Raw genomic sequence first — 18248 nt, 5'->3', positions numbered from 1 at the left:
TCTCTAGAGAACACAGTTACGTCAAACTTTGACCAAAATAATTTTTGATCTCTCACAGTGGCAAGAAATTGCAACGCTGTCACTGCCAAAAAAGGCTGCCATCGCTTCTTTCACCTGAGCAACATTTCGCGGGCTTTTTCGCCTCGGAGCCAATGACATTGCCCGAAATCGATCACGTGCCTTTTTTTTGCAGAGCATGCGCAGACATTTTTCGCCGGTGAAAGGCCTGGAACTGGAGCAACATGCAGCGCATGCTCAGCAAAGATCATATCGATACAGATACAGTGATGCAGGTTTACTCACGGTGTTTTCCTTTTTTCGCGGAGCAATTTAACACCAATTTTGGTCCCGCGGGATGGGAATTTTTAACATTTAAATTCTTTTTAAAAAAGTTGCATTGCCCAGGGGGTTGCTGGATGGGCATGGTACATTTCGTTGGTAAATTTTATCAACAAAACTAAGCAACCACCAAACAAAAGCTACCCGTAAGGCTGCGCGTGAAGCAACAGCGGTATGTTTAAGTGCTCCTCCTAGGGCTTTAGTTTTTAACAGCTATTTAGTTTCAGTCAGTTAAGGGAATGAACCAAGTCTTAAACGCAAATGCCTGATTTAATGCTAATGTTCCTCAACAATAGTTTGGAAGGTTCTATTACATTTTTTGACCCTTAAATGCTGATTCAAAATCGTAATACTACAATCACATGCGATTGAACTAAAAATACCTCTGATTAATTTGACAGGCTTGCATTTCTATTGTAGTCAATACGACTTTATGCTGTGCCGTAGCACTTTAATTTTCCCAGGGTGTGTTAGCCCCTCTCGCCAGTTTTGCTATCGCCAGTATCCCCAAACCTGAGCTGCTTCACTGGAAGCTTTGTCTTCTCAGTCAGGAGACCGCTGTCCTCTCGCCATACTTGGTCATTCCTGTCACAGTTACAGGTACCGCAGGAGTTAGTCATACCGCATGCGCACTTACCACTACCGGGTGCTGCCCCTCCCCAGTACGTCATCTTCTCAGAATCACGTGACACCCACCATCCGTATGGACTGTTAAACCACAAACCGGAGTGATAACACTCGTACTTTATAAACTGTTCACAGTGCGAAGAGACTCTGGTCAGACTCGCCAGCTGAGACAGACTTACTCCTGTGTAATGAACGTTACGTACGTAACTACCTCTGTCTTCATATCCATTCACAACAGTTCTGCTCTCACTGTCGTGACTGATAACTGTCACGCCAACACCCTTTTTGTCAGTCATGTCACAGTACGCTGTGAATGGTGCCAGACCTCCCTCGCCATCTGGATCAATCACGTAGTTTCTGCTGACGCCGCTGACGTACGTTTTGATATCAGCGCAGGATATTGGGACTCGACGACAGTTCAGTGCATTTCCAATGTAGCCACTTTTACACTTGCATGAATAGGATCCAAGTTCATTGACACATGTGGCAAATGCATGACAGCTGTATGTCTTACTTCCACATTCATTAAAATCTAGTTTAAAAAAAGAGAGATAAGTGATGCCCTTGTCTCTCTGCTTATAGTTAACGTTGCGTATTTCAGAGAAAACAACGTTGTGAATTTTCATTCAACGGAAAATTCCGCGCAATCAAGTAAACTTTGGTATGAAAAATTATGATAGATAATGAACCTTTTAAATATATTTGAATGTATTTAAAAGGTTCAGTATCTATCATAATTTTCTTTTAATTTCATGTTGACATGTTTAGAATCAAATTTGAAATGTTTTTTTCGAATTTAACGCGTGCGACATATGGATTACGTTACTATCCAAATGAACGACAAGTATATACGGACACTTGTATTCGAAGACTTGAGACCTCGAAATGAAGGTGGAAGAAAATAATTAGCCTAAGGTTTTGACCATTAGGTTTCCATTAGTCAGGAGGCTACTGAAACAGCAAAGGTGACCTTTGCTGCTTTGCGTCCTATTTAGATGCATACGCGGAGGAGGCGTGCGTTATTTTAAACTGTTAACTGGGAAAATTTTCGCGCGAACTGGAGGGAAAAAATGTTTACAACTTATAACAGTTTTTAGTTTCCTGTATTTGTTATCTACGGCTTTTTGTTTGCTTTTTGGGTCTTTTTATAGTGGGAACACCATCAGAAGGGAAACGTGATATTTGATCAAGCGTTGAAGAAGATGAGTGTTTGCTCTTATTCAAAGAAAAGGCAACAAATTGAGCGTTGGTCATCTCGATGAAGTTCCGCTCAAACCAGTCTGTCGATTTTTTTCTTGCCGTTTTACTCGGGCTTCTTTTCAGTATTTCCAAAACAGTATTATACTATTTTGCGGTAAATGAGAGTTTCGTGAGGAAAGAAGATCCCCTCATCCTTATCAAAAACGTCTTAAAATGTCGCCTCTACAAGATTGCAACGTGCCGCCTTAACTTTGAAACGTGTCATGTTGGGTTGCTGTCCATATTAGGGATGCATCATACTCCTTTCCAGTCCTCAGGTGTTCCGCGGTCACGAGAACTACAGGCGTCTCTTTAAACTTGTTCTGCATAAGTTTAAGGACGAAGTGATTAGAAATGTGCCGCCTTAACTTTGAAACGTGTCATGTTGGGTTGCCGTTTCTAACAGCTACTTTCCCACGAAAACGATTGCGGGACCAGAAATAAGCTGTTCGCGTCTTATATACTTCCTTCACATGCTCGTATACGTTACAGTTCGCGTCTTATTTAAGACGCGTCTTATTTTCCCTGGTATAAATAGCCCTAATGTTAATCCTACCTTTCTTACAAGTGTACTGATGACAATCACTGCATTTCACGTCGTTCCATTCATAGTTGTATCTCAGGCCAAGGGCGTGCACACAGTCTTCTTCATTAAAATTATTTGGCTGAGTCTTCGCCCAAGCTTTAAAGTTGCCCTCACCGCGATCTGCCCAAGTGAAGTTCCCCTCCGTGGAGATGTCATTCAAGCCCAGCCAGGATTTGTCTCCATTGTGACGACGTTGAATGTAAACGTTTTCCTCGTCGTTGGCCACATCAATAAGGACAGCGTTTACCTGACGACATTTAGTGAGAGCTGTTGTCCAGTTAACGCATTTTTCACTCTTCAAATAACAGAATCCATTGAAATAGCTCCAGCCAGGATCACAGATATCTATGGAAATGTGAAGTTGTGTGTCTGACTTACTGAGGACGCAACAACGAACGCAACAACGGTCGCATTTAGTTAAGCATAGGGCACACTGGGCGAATGCGGCTTTTCGCTTATTTTTATAGGCTAGCGCTCTTGTTATATGCCAGACTAACAATATCTTACTAGAAAATTAATCGGACTGTCACAACGGCCTCTTTTGGTTAACAGCTTGTAAAGCCCCCCCCCCCCCCCCCCTCCCCACCCCCCTCTTATTTTTAGACCAAACTGAGGCCCGAAGGGCCGAAAAAAAATTTTTTGGAGACCGGGTCCACCCTTATCTCGCGGTCTGGATCCGGAACTGCAAATAAAGTGATATCTTGCTGGGCTGAACTAGCCATACACTGTAGATCAGGTCAGTTACTTTTTCACTCCTTATCTAGTGACCTGTAAATACTGCATAACTCACTGCCACGGGATCATATCTTGTCTCATACAACTCCTTCAAACACGTCCTGAACCCGGATACGTTCATGTTCTGCAAGTAAGAATTGCAGCCAACAATAAAAAAATCTCATTTGGTTGTGTAGAACCGGGGTGGTTACCATGTACAAAAAGTTTCCGGAAAATCCGGTTGGAAAGTATAAAATGGAAAACGACGTCTGAAGAGGCATTTCTTTCTTTTTTCCAGGTCGGGATTAAAAACAGGAATTCGTGTTCCATTTCTTCAAAGTCATCTTTGATACCAGTTTCAGGCTTGCGCGGTCAGTTTTCGGAAAATGAAACTGATTTGTGCAAATGATAAACGCCATTCCGGGAAGAAATTTACCACCCCTGAATTTTTGCTTACCATCTGCCCAAACCGTGAACCGACGGGTCTGCCCATTTAAATGTAGATGCGTCGCATGTACATACGCATAAGCATGAAACATGATCTGTCATTTTCCTGTCGAGGCAGTCACTTATGCAAGACTGGCACCCTCCCCTTTTCCTTCCCTCGAGCCTAACACACTATTTTTACCTCGATCCATGTTGTAATTCCATTATGCACTGGTGCGGAGTTTCCAGGAGCCGTGCTGCTGTGATTGGCTGTAAGTAACACTGAGGGTGTTGTCTTGTAGCTTCTTTCAAACTTCACAAACTGTCAATTAAAGCAAACTTGTTAACAGTTATAGGTAAGAGCCCAGTTTAATCAATAAACTATGTCGAAACAGTCGTTTTTTTTCTTTTAATTAAAAGTAATCTTACTCCTTACTCACCTGGCAGTAAGCGTTGTTCTTTTCATCTTTTGGTGGCTTTGTGTTTGGAAATCCGACAGAGTCGTACTCGGTAAAGAACGGTTTGCTTAACTGGACAAACGCCAACCAGCTCTGTAACAAAATTTGTTAAAAAGAAATACAACAGCAACAGGTTTTGAATGTTACCCTTTTTGTGTTGTATGTACTGTGTCACATATACTAGGACGAATAAAGCAAAACAAACTTGGCACTAGTTTTTTGTCTTTATATTTCGCATTCTGATAAACTGCTTATGCGTTATTTCCGTGTTGTTAAGGCTGTTACACGAGATGCCGATTAGCAACAACGAAGCTGAGGGCAGCAATGTTAGGACAATGTCACAATTTGAAACAATGTTGCAAAGCAGTGTTGCGCAAAAAATCGTCGTTACAAATCATCCCGTGTTTGCTCTTCATTGGTTTAACACTGGTTGTGCGTCCAGAATTCCGTTTTTTTTTTCAGCAAACAAGACATTTTAAAAGGTATATTTTTATATGGCTTATTAGGGGGACATAAAATGAAAATTTCTGCGGTTTTGCCTTTTTGATATACTTATCCTATCTGTTGCTTGTCAATATAGCCTTCCTCCAAATTACCTTGAACCTCTGTTTCATTCCAAAATCCATTTTCTAGTCAACCAACATGGGTCCATAAAATACGTCTGCATATAGTTGGGATAACTGTAAAACTTTAAACTGTAAAAGAGTACGTACCACGTTAATGGCCTCATGTTTCCCGTCAAAGTTTTGCATTTCACGAAGACAGACTTTAAATGAGTCCTTATTTGGATCTTCTGTCCATATTAGGGATGCATCATACTCCTTTCCAGTCCTCAGGTGTTCCGCGGTCACGAGAACTACAGGCGTCTCTTTAAACTTGTTCTGCGTAAGTTTAAGGACGAAGTGATTAGAAATGTGCCGCCTTAAATTACACACGCTGCTTTTTATGCTTTCATTTTTATTGCATCAGTTAACTGAAGTTAACAACATCAAACGACTCTATTCATAGTTATTTTTAATTGAAGCGAAACAGTCTCGTAACTAGTGTCAATTGCCTTTATTTTTAACACTTCACCTTTAACTTCGCAACCTGGGGTTCTCAATATTCTCGATCCTCGGTAATACGGCATGGTTCTCAAGTTAACGCTTACTTAAGCCTCCTTGCATACAGTATGTTGCCCAGTATCCGGACACTTCAGTTTAAAATTGCAAAAACTTTCCTTTGTTAATCGCAAGAGCTCTGAAATTTGGCCCAGAGAAAATCTATCTAGTCCTTAATATGACGAAAGACAGTTTAACTTTTTTGCCTTTGTTTCCATCGCGAAATTAATATTTTTGCAGAGCTCCTTTGTTGCCCAGAATCCGGACAGCTGGCCCAGTATCCGGACACAACAATAATAACGTAATTGTACATAAATTTCGACAGGCAAGCGACTTATAAGCTTCTCTTGCACTTGCAAAGTAGTCTGGCAATCGATTCCGAAAATATAACCTAGCATCGTGAAATAAAACATAACAAACGACTGGGGTATGGTGGGGAACGCGAGCGGCTGTTTTAAAAATGGTATAATTTCTCACTTCTTTGTCTAGGAACTTTTCTACTGATTTAAGGAAGGCATCCGTGGACATGCCGAAGCCGCAGTTTGCAAGCTCGATTAGCCAATCTGCAAACGACTTTCTTTTTACATTTTTTATTTAAAGAAAAGCTTGGGGAAGGGACCTCAACCCGACGGTCAAAGGTCACTCTCCTATTTAGTCTGACCTGCAGTGTTGATTTCTTCATGCTCAGTCCCCACAATAAGCCTGCTTTTCTAGCACTAATTCCTCCTTCTTTCAGATCTCTCAATCCCTTTGTGACACTTTTTAGACCATTGCAACCCCATTCTATCAGTCCCAACTGGGGAAAGTATGAGAATTTCAGGTTCAACTCGGACGCTTTCAGTTTATATAAAATGCAGTCACGCGAAACAAGCGGAGCACACGAAATCAAGTCGCCTCTGAATGAGTGAAGAAAATTTCCATACGGAGTTGAGTAGAGTTACATTTTACGACTATATCATATATCCTAAGCTTTAGTTATAGTTACTGATATGAAATAAATCTCATCCGGAGAATGTACACAGCTAATTCATCGATTCTGTACAGCAAAGAAAAAACTGTCCGGATACTGGGCACATGACATCAAAACTTAGTGAATGTTTCTGGCTTCCGTTATTCCAAACAAATCGAATTTCAAGAAGAATTAATACAATTTCTGAAAACCTGACTTCCTTAAGTATCTTCACTTTAAAAATAAAACAGTTTCTTTGAAAATATCACACACTACCCTCCCTTTTCTGAGCAGCATTAACTTTACTGCGCAGTAAACAGCGTAAATATTAGCCATGAAAAGTTTATTCACCTGAACAAAACGGCGTCTTCTGCGACTGTTTCGCAAGCTTTCAAATCGCCAAAACTTTCATCTTAAAGCTGAAATGTTCAGCTTTCATTCGAAATACTTCGTTTACCGAGAACTGAAAAGGGCGCCTCAAAAATTGAGTTTTTGTTTCAAGTGTCCGGATACTGGTACCGTCCGGATACTGGGCAACATACTGTATTAGTTCTTTCACCGTTGGGCAAAAGAACACAGTCACCGTTAGAACTATACTATTTGACTGCCGCAAGCATCTGCCTTAATTCAGTGATCAAATAACTCTTTTAGACAAGCTTTGTAAGTTAGATTCGCTGACTGTAGTATAATAAATAGAGGATATTACATGGCCGCTTGGAGATACGAAATTTCTCTTCGAGTGTTGAAAAATATTTCACTCGTTCGCTGCGCTCACTCGTCAAATATTTTTTCAACACGAGAAGAGAAATTTCGTATCTCCAAGTGTCCACATGTAATGTTTTATTTATTATATAAACACCAATGAACTACCAAACCATTTCACTTTAATAGTTTTTTGGTGTGAAAGGCGCGATCTATTATGTAGCCATAGCAACGGTGATATTTTCACATGTGAAGATAACATGTTATTTTCACACGTGAAGATATCAAGTTTTCGCTTGAAAGCTCACCTTGTATTTCATTGGTGTTTATATAATAAAAGTATTTATTCTCGCGGAGCGAGCGGCGGAAGGCCGCGAGCGAAGCGAGTTTATAAACCCGTCGCGCTCGAAGCGCGTGTACCGTTTACAATTTTCATTACATTTACTTCCCCAAAACCATCCCAAGTAAAATGTAATATATATGTACAGCATGTAGAAGCCTTATACATCAACACAGCTGTGTCTTTTAAGTCAAACATAACAAAAATTTATTATTTCTGGCCTGATCCTATTAATATATTTTTAAAAGAGCATCTGTATTTCGGATCTCAGAATATTAGCGTGTGACATGGTTGCCATGCCAGGAAACTTCATTCCTTTCCCTCTGAGGGACAATTTAACAAATCAGGTAAATTCAGTATGAGTCAGGGACAATTTAACTCTTTCAAATGAGTCAGAGGGAGGCGACATTCACAGACGTTAATTATATTCCATTGGCAGAATTTTGTTGAAAGAAATTAAACAGCAAGCAGATATAGGGTTTCCTATAAGATCAATACATTCTGCACTTTACATTCATGATAAATTCATGTAATAAATGTCATAAATGGGCGGAGAGGATGGCTGTGATGGGAGTTTGGAAGCCATTATCTAGACAAGTCCCGTCCTCTGGTCAGGGAAACTGGACATTTGACTGTCAGTCTGGGAATTTCGAAAACTATGGCTCTGGCAACCATGCAGCCTGCGTTGCAGGCGCTTGGAAGTACTGGGCGCAAGAAAGAACGGGCGCGCAAGAGGGTGCTACGCGTTCTAGCAACCATGTCTCAACAAACCCATGCATGTTGAGAATTGAGAAACTGACCACATTAAAGCCAGAGCACTGGGTCCAACTTTACTCCAACCAAAAGGAGATTAAGTACATCTCACCTTCCTATATTTGAGCCAGTGCTGAAACCCACCCTCCCCAGTAACACTATTTACTCCATTTCTCTCCCGCCTTCCCATCCCTGACATTTTTTGGCCTCCCCCGAGAGATTCTGCGAAACACGTATTTCTAGTTTAATAATTTATCTGCCCTCCTACCTTGGGGAAAGCTACGTGTGCACATTTTGTCCCAGACCACCATTTCTGCATTTTAATAGTTCCAGTCATTCCCTCGGGTGGTGCTCCTTGGTAAGCCAGCCAATCAACAGTCGCCAAGGGATTAAGGCTCTCGCCGCTGTTCCTTCCTGTCTGCATGACGCAAACTGTAAAATTTTGACTGTTAACCCCTTCAGTCCATGACGTTACAGCATCGTGAACGGTGACGGAGTCATTCAATTTCATATGATTGACAGAAACTTGAACATGAACTTGTTTATCCGGGTAGAAGCGGTAGCGCGGAAGATCCACTGTCTTGCAGGTTGAATCTGTCCATTTTGAGACTCGAAGGAGGTCCACACTGCCAGGAACTACTGGGAAACCTGTTAAAAAGAAAAGCAATTTACAAGAGCTCGTGCAGTAGCTCTAGCCCAGATAACCAAAGTCTCACCTTCTAATAATTATACTTAGTTTTCGTTTTTGTTTGTTTCAGTGTTTGCAACACGTCTCTGTCTTTTCTCTTTTCTCCAGAGACGCGCTCGCTATTTTTCAAGAACAGAAGTCAGTTAAAACATTTAAGTGAGACAACGCACTCTCGTATTCACTCACCCCAGCACAACGAGGCCTCTACGGAGAATTCTTCGTTGTAGGTTGTCTCTTACTAACCTTCACAGCTTCCCAGGTGATACACAAGGTTATTGTCCAGCTCCTTGCAGTAGCTCAGCTCGTGCCAGCATTTGTTGTCGTATGTTGTTCCGTTCGCAGTGCACATTGGGTCTTGATAGGTGGGACAGTCTTCGAAACACACACAGCGTGTTTCATGAGCACTATATGCGTTGCAGACTCCGAACGATGGACAGTGGACGTTAAGGCAAGGATGAAGGTCTGAAAAACAAAACGAAAAAAAAAAATTATGTTGCGACGTAAAAGCGTACGTTTGTGATCCCTTTTTGGACCACAGAAACTTATTCTCAGTGCCTAAATAATTGCCTCTTTACAAGAAAATATATGCATTCTGAATGGACTTGTTCGTTCAGATCATTCAAAAGATCGATGGTTCGAATCTACATCGTATTCGGTCATTACCTGACAGTCTCCCACTGTCTGAGAAGCAAGGAATTCAAAACATATTTCTTGGCATTAAAAGTAACAACGTATCATCTTCTTTTGGTCATTCTTTTGAATATATCTTTCTTTGTCTGAGGAGTTTGTACAACGTGTAACACTCACCTCCAGTGACAACATAACTGACCGTCAGAGGGTCGTGTTTTCATCCCACTTAGGTCTCTGACACATATCGTCATGGATTTTACGCCAACTTCCTGAAAGAGAACGGAAGTCTTGAAGACAAGGTAATTTTGCACTGCATACGTTTCCTCTAGACTTTAGAATTGATCTTCCATTATAAATTTGGAAAAGGTGTGCCGAAAATGATCTAATAGACGCCCTCTCTCAAATAAACGTCGCTAGTTTAATTAACGCCCCTCCTGCGCTTTCGAGTTTGTATTAAACGCCCCCGACTATCAGACGCCACAGCCCCTTCCCCCACTTCCCAAAATTATTTCTTCAAAATACTGGGAAACAGTGCAAAAGCGCTCATTCTATTTATTCAGTTTCTTACTTCATTTACCTTTTTCGTTTGCTTTTTTTCTCGCTTTATTTATTCCGTTTCGTGCATCATTTTGATGTAAACAGCTTTAGCTTTCTGCTATTTACAAACTAAGGTGATGTATTTGCCGAAAGCATATTAGGTTCGTTTAGTTTTTATAGTTGTGAGAATAAACGTCTCTCTCTTTTTAAACGCCTCCTTTCTATTAATCGCCCAGCTGCTTGGGCTCCTAAAACTGATTAAGACTAATTCTTTGGGGGTCTATCACATCATTTACGTTACAGGCTACTATACCTTCACCCACGCGATGACAATATTGTTCTTTGGAATGACGTTCGTTTTACGGTCGTAATTGTGATGAACAGAAACCAGGACGACAGGTGACGCGTAGAAGGTGGTGTTGAAAGGAACAGTCTGTAATAACAGTGAGTGAAATATGAACACTTCATGTGGTGCTAATTCCTTTTTGTGTTGAATCTGCCCGAACAGAAGAAATATGATTCAGACAGTACACTAAAAATTTAGAAGATCTGTTTCAGCCCCAAAATGCTAACTCTGCCCTGCAGGCCAAAGTCTGATTCCGCCTCTCCTGGAGCCATTTGAGCACAATTTAAGCCTATTCCAACCCACACTGTGACGTATTTCAGCCACGTAGGGTCCAAATAATCCCTGGGTAATTGGACTGTGTTGATTAAGGGAGCCAAATTAGACCCATAAAATAGGACTGTATTTTGCTCACCGAAACGGCCTCATTTTTAAGGCAAAAACATTTCTTTCTGTCATTTCTGATTTACAGTGTAAACCTTGCACAAAGTTGACTTGGAAGGCTACATTGACTGTAATTTGTTGCTATTTTTGATGTTCGAACTGCAGGATGTACACTTCATTTTGATTTCACAATTTAACCTGGAAATACTGGTTCGAAACTCAACAACATGACTTCTTTATCTGGAGATAACCAACTGTTAAGTTATAAAACTGAAAAGTAAAATACTTGGCAGAATCCATAGTTGTCATATGCTTTCGGTTTGCCAATGTTGAGAAAAGTAACTTCTCCCGTCATCGTTAAATTCAAATTGAAACCATTACCCAAAAAGGCGAACCAGTCCTGAGAGGAAAAAAAGAAAACGTGATGATACAAAAGGCAAGAGACTGCAATCTCCAATTTCTTGTAACTAGCATTTTAAGCTAAAGTGTAACAACTATATTTCTCCTTAGTGAATGTCTATATGGGTGTTTGCATTTTGGATTTCTAAAACACTAATATAACATTACGAATTGGCGATAATGCCGACGAAGAAATTTAGAAGATGATGATGAAGAGGATGACATATGACGTTGATATGTTGACAGTGAGCCGATGATAGTGGTGAGGCTAAGAACGATGATGATAGTGATTGCTTTGATAATGAGGTGGAATGATTGGAACTCTGATTGATGTCTCGATATCTTACGTATACACACCTACCAGAATTGTATCTTGGTGTCTTCCATCAAATGGCGAGAATTCTCTTATGCACACCTCAAAGCCTCTGGAACTGACGTTCTCCAACCATACATACACTGCGTCACTGGGTTTTGTAGCTCGAGTGTATTTCGCCGAGACAAACACAAAGGGTCTGGCAGCGAAGCTCTGGAATATTTGCAAATCGTCGTTATTCAGGTTATTATTAGTAGTATAGGAGGGATGTTTTAGGTCTCTTTTTTGGGCAGGAATCTCAATAACTTGGGCAGGAATAAATTAACTAGGTGACGTCATAGGCTATTGTCTTGATCTCATGAATAAAATGCGGTGGATTCTCATTAACTTGCGGTGGAATCTCATTAAGTATATCCAGTTTGACGGGTTTATCAATGATGTCATGTTCTATTTTTAGATGGATGATGTCATGGTTGGTATAACTGGTTTGACAGGTTTTAGTTATTTTCGGAAGATGATGTCATATGTATTCCGGGGTACTATGATGTCATAGTTATTTTGATTGGTGGTGGTCTAGGAGGAGGAGGAGGGAAAACAATAAAAATGAGGAGGAGGAGGGAAAATAATAAAAATTGTGGAGGAGAGAATAAAAACATTGAGGAGGGAAAATAATAAAATTGTGGAGAAGAGATTGAGGAGAGAGATAAAATTGAAAAGGGAGAGGGGTAAGTAAAACATTGTATTTCGTGCTAAAAAGAGCTAGTTTGTCTTTGCCCTCATTAATGTGCACGATTTGCCCGCCAAAAGTCAGTGAACCGGAACTAGGACAATCACAGCAGCAGGAAATAGGACTTGCATAATTACATTACGCCTCCGTGATTTTAAGTCACAGACAAGTTTAGAATGCTTCGTCAAACGAGACAGCCAATGAGCCTCTTTCAAATTCCGGTCAACCAATCAAAACAACTATGACATCATAGTACCCCGGAATACATATGACATCATCTTCCGAAAATAACTAAAACCTGTCAAACCGGTTATACCAACCATGACATCATCCATCTAAAAATAGAATATGACATCATTGATAAACCCTTCAAACTGGATATACTTAATGAGATTCCACCGCAAGTTAATGAGAATCCATCGCATTTTATTCATGAGATCAAGACAATAGCCTATGACGTCACCTAGTTAATTTATTCCTGCCCAAGTTATTGAGATTCCTGCCCAAAAAAGAGGCCTAAAACATCCCTCCTATACTACTATTATTAGGAGACAAAATCATAAGACAAGCTTTTGACGTTGAAGAAGAAATCAAATCGCAGTGGAATTGGTAAAAAGAATAAACGAGTGAATAAAGGAAAACATGAATTAATATTTGTAGCGGGAGCTACTGGGAAAAGCGGCAGAGGCAATTTCCACGACCTAGCTATTATTCTCTGTTTGAATAGCATCGGCCAGGACTAAAGAGGCCAATTCGTAATATCGCTGCTGATTAAGTTGCACCTAATGTGCCTTGCTCTACCGTGTTATTTGATTTTCTTTAGTACACACACTGTGCGTACTGATCTGACTCTGCGCTAGACCTTTTCATCGACTTTAAATCTCGGACCGTTCATCTCAAGTACACAAACTGCTCCACAACCTCCAGTGCGTCATTGTAACACTTGTCTTTTCAGGCTGATGGTAAGGCTCAAGTTTCTGCAAGCTTTGCATAAGTCAATCAAGCAAAGTTTCAAGTTGGTTTCAGAAATTTGAAGCTTTTACATTGACATCAACGAAAAGGGTGTTATGGATAGGGACCAGCTAGCGCACTTTTTTTTGCTTTAGCCAAGCCTAACATTACAGTTTGTGGTAACTGATACGATGTGGTCGAATTGATAACATCTTTTTTTTCATGGAAGAAATACCTTATGATACTAAGCACCTTTTTAGTATAGACAACCAATCTTTGAACGAATTTGTGAGAGACCATTTCTACTTACCAGTCTAAAAGCCTTACAAAGATCAAAGATCTCTACACCTGGGAAGTTCAAGATGTCTACTATTTACCTTGCAGATTGAAATTTACACTGGGTTCTGGATAAATTAGTTAAAGGAGGCCAAGCAGCATGTCTCGAGATGAAGTTTGCTGACTACTGCTTGAGAAGATTTCCTGCTTTGGAGAGCGCCTGTATGCCTCGAAAGTAGCACTTCTGGCTTTCAGAACGGGATAAATTTTGCTACTCTTGGCTTTAAACTAGTCGCTTTTTAAGCGCTCTTCTTCCGAAGGTGCTATAGACAGTATCGTGAATGGTATCAGAATTGAAAACTAATTCTGTGTAGAGAAGGTATCAGCCCGACGGCTAGACAAAGCCAGCATTGTCAAGAAATCACCAAGAAGTCATTTATCTTTTAATTCTATTCGATATCTTAAAACTTGGTGATGTCATTGCTTTGAATACCATCGTATCTGGTTCTTTTGGTCAAATCTGAGAACGAGACCGAGAGTGAAGCGGAATCGTCTGGCAACTGGTCAGGTGAGAGCAGTGCCAGTGTGTCGATTGGTGGCGTTCACGTACACTGTGGATGGCCTGAATGTAGCATTTCGAAACGCAAAGGCCAGAAAAAGAATAGGGCCTTTAACAGTTGCTGTCAAATTTTCGTTAAACTGTTAATCTTGCCGGTTCCCAATGGCCCTGGCAGGTAGTAGGAGTGGTGGCAACTCGAAGTATGAGTTAATGAATAAAAAAGGATAAAGATGTAAGGACTTGATAGATGGACACACATTGGTCAGAGGACACAGAAATCATGTTAAGACAGACGGAGGACCGAATCGGATCGATGATTGCATGAAGTACGGTAACACAAAAAATAAGTGCTGCCTCAGCTGGGAAATAATAAAAAAAAGAAACTACGATCACTTATTTTCCCTTTTATTTTAGCTTTGGTGTCAAACCTGCTTAAACGTTACTTTCTGACACTTGGTTTCTGTTGTCCATATTTCGCCAAATGTTACGCTACCATATTTCACTTGTGGGTGATCTTGAAGAGCCATCCAGTTTATGATCCCAGTTCCATTTGAGCCAGCACCTGCCTCACGTGCGCATGCTTCAAATCCACGTGTACTGACAGAATGAACCCACAATGCAGCAGGTGAGTGGCCACGTGAAAAATTTTCACCGTGGCTTAATGACACGTGCACACGGACCTCAGAGCAAAATTAAACCAGGATATTAGTAATACGTGAAGTGAAAGATGAGGTGATTCCAGATAGAGAAACAAACTGGCTCCAATTTCCTTCTGGTTTGGATGATGTAATCCAATATTTTTGTCACAATTTTAAGAGGAACCATATAAAAAATCACGCTTAATTTTCTCGCTCGCTTTATTCTTTAATATTTTTAATATTAAAGAATAAATATTAAATATTATTAGTACACTCACCTTTCCTGATCCGCTGAATGTTTCTGGGAAACGAATTTTTGTGCAGCGGGGTAGACGACAGTATGAAGGTAGTGAACAGGCACTGCTGCAGCTCCAGTCTTGAAAACTATCTGACATGTTGAACTTGCCAGTTTGAAAAGAAGCCACTTGACCTAGGACAAACTGAAACAAACCAGACTGCAGAAAATCTGCTACATGACTTTGAGTTTCTGGAATTCTGTAGCTTCTTTGATACTTTCATGCTGTGACATACGTGAATCCTATGACGTTTGGTGTGAATTCTACGCTGGTTTTTTGATGGAATTTCGGAGAAGTATTACTCTTTGGTTATGGAATGTGTGTTTGTGATGTTTTAGCTGTGGAATGTTTCAGCTGTTCCGTGAGAAATCTGTGACAAGTGTTAGGTTTTTTCAATTGATTATGGCTAGTTTTCGGGGGCTTTGATTTCGTTAATAAATGGAAAACATCGTTTCCATACGCTTATAGGTCTTTTTGTTAACCATAAACCCTCTCAAAATGTTTAGAAAAAATTATAAAACAATCTCGCATAGTATGGTGAGTATGAGTATCCGAACATTTAAGGACTTACTGATTGGTGACTGAGCAATAGTGGGAAAACGTGGCAGTCAAGTGGAGCATTTTAGTGGGGAAACAAAAGCATTATGTACAAAAACCTGTTGTTGATGTGGAATGGGTGAATTTTATGACGTTTTTGCTGCCATAATGAGTGACTTACTTTCATTTGCCATTTGTTCAAGCAATGTGTATATTTAAAAAAATCTTGATGTGAATCACAGACGTTAAGCGAATATCACGCACATCTGCAGTTTAGACATGAGTCACGGAACGTGAAGAAGAGATGTCCCGATTTTTTGGTGTTAAAACATAACCCATGAATAATAGTTTCGTTTAATTTAAAATTACTCTACAACAAAACCTCAACTACAAGGATGTCTGTGGCTTTCGATAGCCAGAACAGAAACGGATTGCAACCTGAAAAAATTGAGACAAGGTTTTTAAGTTAAGCTCCATCCGGTATTGCCTAAAAATGACGAAAAATTGATCGTGCTTTGTTTTCTTATTGAATGGAATTCTATGATACTTTTCTCTTAGAGTTCCAACAGAAGGTGACTGAGAATACTTAGTTATAACATTAGCTTAGTTTTAACCAAAAACTGTGGAACTCATCATGCCGATAGTTCCCTTTTGCGGGGCTTTCGATTCAGACAAAAGTTCAAATGTAGCTGAGAAGCGTGTTGTATGTCCGTGTCTAGGCGTGATTGGTTTGTTCGCAATATAGCGCCCGATTACGACTTTAGTGCTGACCAGTTTTGAGTTATAGAGAACGAGCTCTTGAGCTTCCTAACCAGTTTCTCAGAAGTAGCTTATCAACTCAGTGAGACACGTAATCACACTTTGTGTGAGTAGATTTTTGGGGTTGTGTTTTTTACTGAGAAAGTTGAAGTTTATCAGCTCTCGTTTTGTTTCAGGCAAAGCGTTCTTAAATTTTTCTCTTTTCCAAAATAAAGACCAGATTCTAGTCTTAGTTAGGGAAAGTCAGATCGATCTCTAGTTTTCAGACTACAGAGAATAGCTTTATTAGAACTCAGAGAAAACTTTGAATGTGTTAACTAGAATAGTCTCTTCTCAGCGAGGGAGAGATAATTAACCAAATCCAAAAAACTTCATCGATGTAATTCTGCCAAGATCTAGAAAGCCGACAAAGTCGGCACACTCTGCTACTTAGTATTGCTGTTATCGATTTTTTAAAGACTTTTGAAATAAGGTTGCTTATCTGCGAGGAGAAATCGTTGGTTGAAACATTTGATATTAAACAAATCGTCTTTGGTGGATTTTCAAACGAAGAATAACGGAATATTTCGCAGTTTTTTTGTTCGGAATGACTGGCGTACGAGGGACAAAATTGGTCTGACGTTCAGCTGAAAACAAGAATTTCGAACTTACGCATCTTGGGTGGCTCACTAAGGACAGCACCAACACAGGAATTATCTTCAATAACATGATTACTTCGTCGACAAAGGGTCCAGGCCTAGAGGAAAGAAGAAATGTTCTAAATCATGTTTCTATTAAACCACTAAGTAAAAGAAAACGCGGCCGGTAAATCGCATCATGTTTAAATTTCATTATGATAAAAAGATTAATCAATGTCGCTTCCTTAGATTTGAATTCAAAAAGAGGAAACTTAATGCTACGTATTTTAAGCGAAATGTACTTCAGTATCCTGAGGAAAAGACCTATGGTCTACAGTAGCGCGAAATTGTTCAAATTATTGAAATCCTCCGCATTTATAGCTGCCGTAATTATCACTGTCTCGCTGCTGAGTAAATTGTGAAAAAACTATGAAGGTGTATCGAAAGCGTAGCGAGTGTTCTGTTCATGCTTGTGATTAATTGATGTAAAGTTATATATTTGCTTTGTTTTAGTTTCTTCAAAACGCGTGATACATTATTTTTACTTACCGACTCTTCGTTCGTCGTGTATAAATCTGGACCAGCTCAAACACTTATGGTCAAAGCAAAACCGTACTCTCAACTCACTATACAGTTTTGGTGTGAGCTCAGTTCTACTGTTAAAGGAAATCGCTTCTGGCGTGTAAAGCATTGATACGCCAGCTGATACGCTTACATTTGTTAACTTTTCGAACATGAAAATCTAGTCCCTGAACGAGTTTATTTAATATTTCCTTTTTTGTTAATCTAAGTTCACACCGGCCCGCTCAAGTCTGTTAATGGATACAAACTTGCTATTTAATAATCCGTTTATGACCCTCTACATAGTCTACGATTTCACCGAACGTTGTGGACGCAACCACAGGCATCCCAAACTCGTTCTGAGTTCGTTCTAAATTGGAATTTTATGAGAATATATGGGAACAAACAAAACGTGACCTAAGTTCTGCCTTTTAAAAAGGATAGAAATAGAATTGACTTACCTTACATTTGTGTTGTGCCTTTTACTGTCTGTTCGCTTTTGGGGCTACTGTATTTCGAAGCCGTTTTGGGAAGGTTTAGATTTCGAGTTGTACTTACGTACGATAAGAAAAGTGGAACTCACCTTCTAAACGGCTTCGAAATGGCTCAAGATTTACACGCGGTACAAAATATAAAACAAACTTGAGGTAAGTCAATTTATGTCCAATCTTTCAAAAGCCAGGATTTTGGACGCGTTTTGTTCATTCCAAAACATGTGCTCATAAAATTCAAATCGCAGAATAACTCTCATAAAATTTGGGCTGTCTGTGACGGAAGCCGTAAAGGTCAACACAAAAGTT

General features: G+C 40.0%; 1 pseudogene; it reads right to left on the bottom strand.

Annotated features, from left to right (window-relative positions):
- Positions 1–474: 474 nt before the first annotated feature.
- LOC140926663 (uncharacterized) lies at positions 475–16995 on the bottom strand (annotated as a pseudogene).
- Between the last annotated feature and the right edge of the window lie 1253 nt (positions 16996–18248).

This window comes from Porites lutea, chromosome 2 (genome assembly GCF_958299795.1).
Source record: "Porites lutea chromosome 2, jaPorLute2.1, whole genome shotgun sequence".
In the NCBI taxonomy this organism is placed as follows: domain Eukaryota; kingdom Metazoa; phylum Cnidaria; class Anthozoa; order Scleractinia; family Poritidae; genus Porites; species Porites lutea.
Note: the sequence above shows the minus strand (reverse complement) of the source record. Positions and strands in the feature narration are given on the sequence as shown.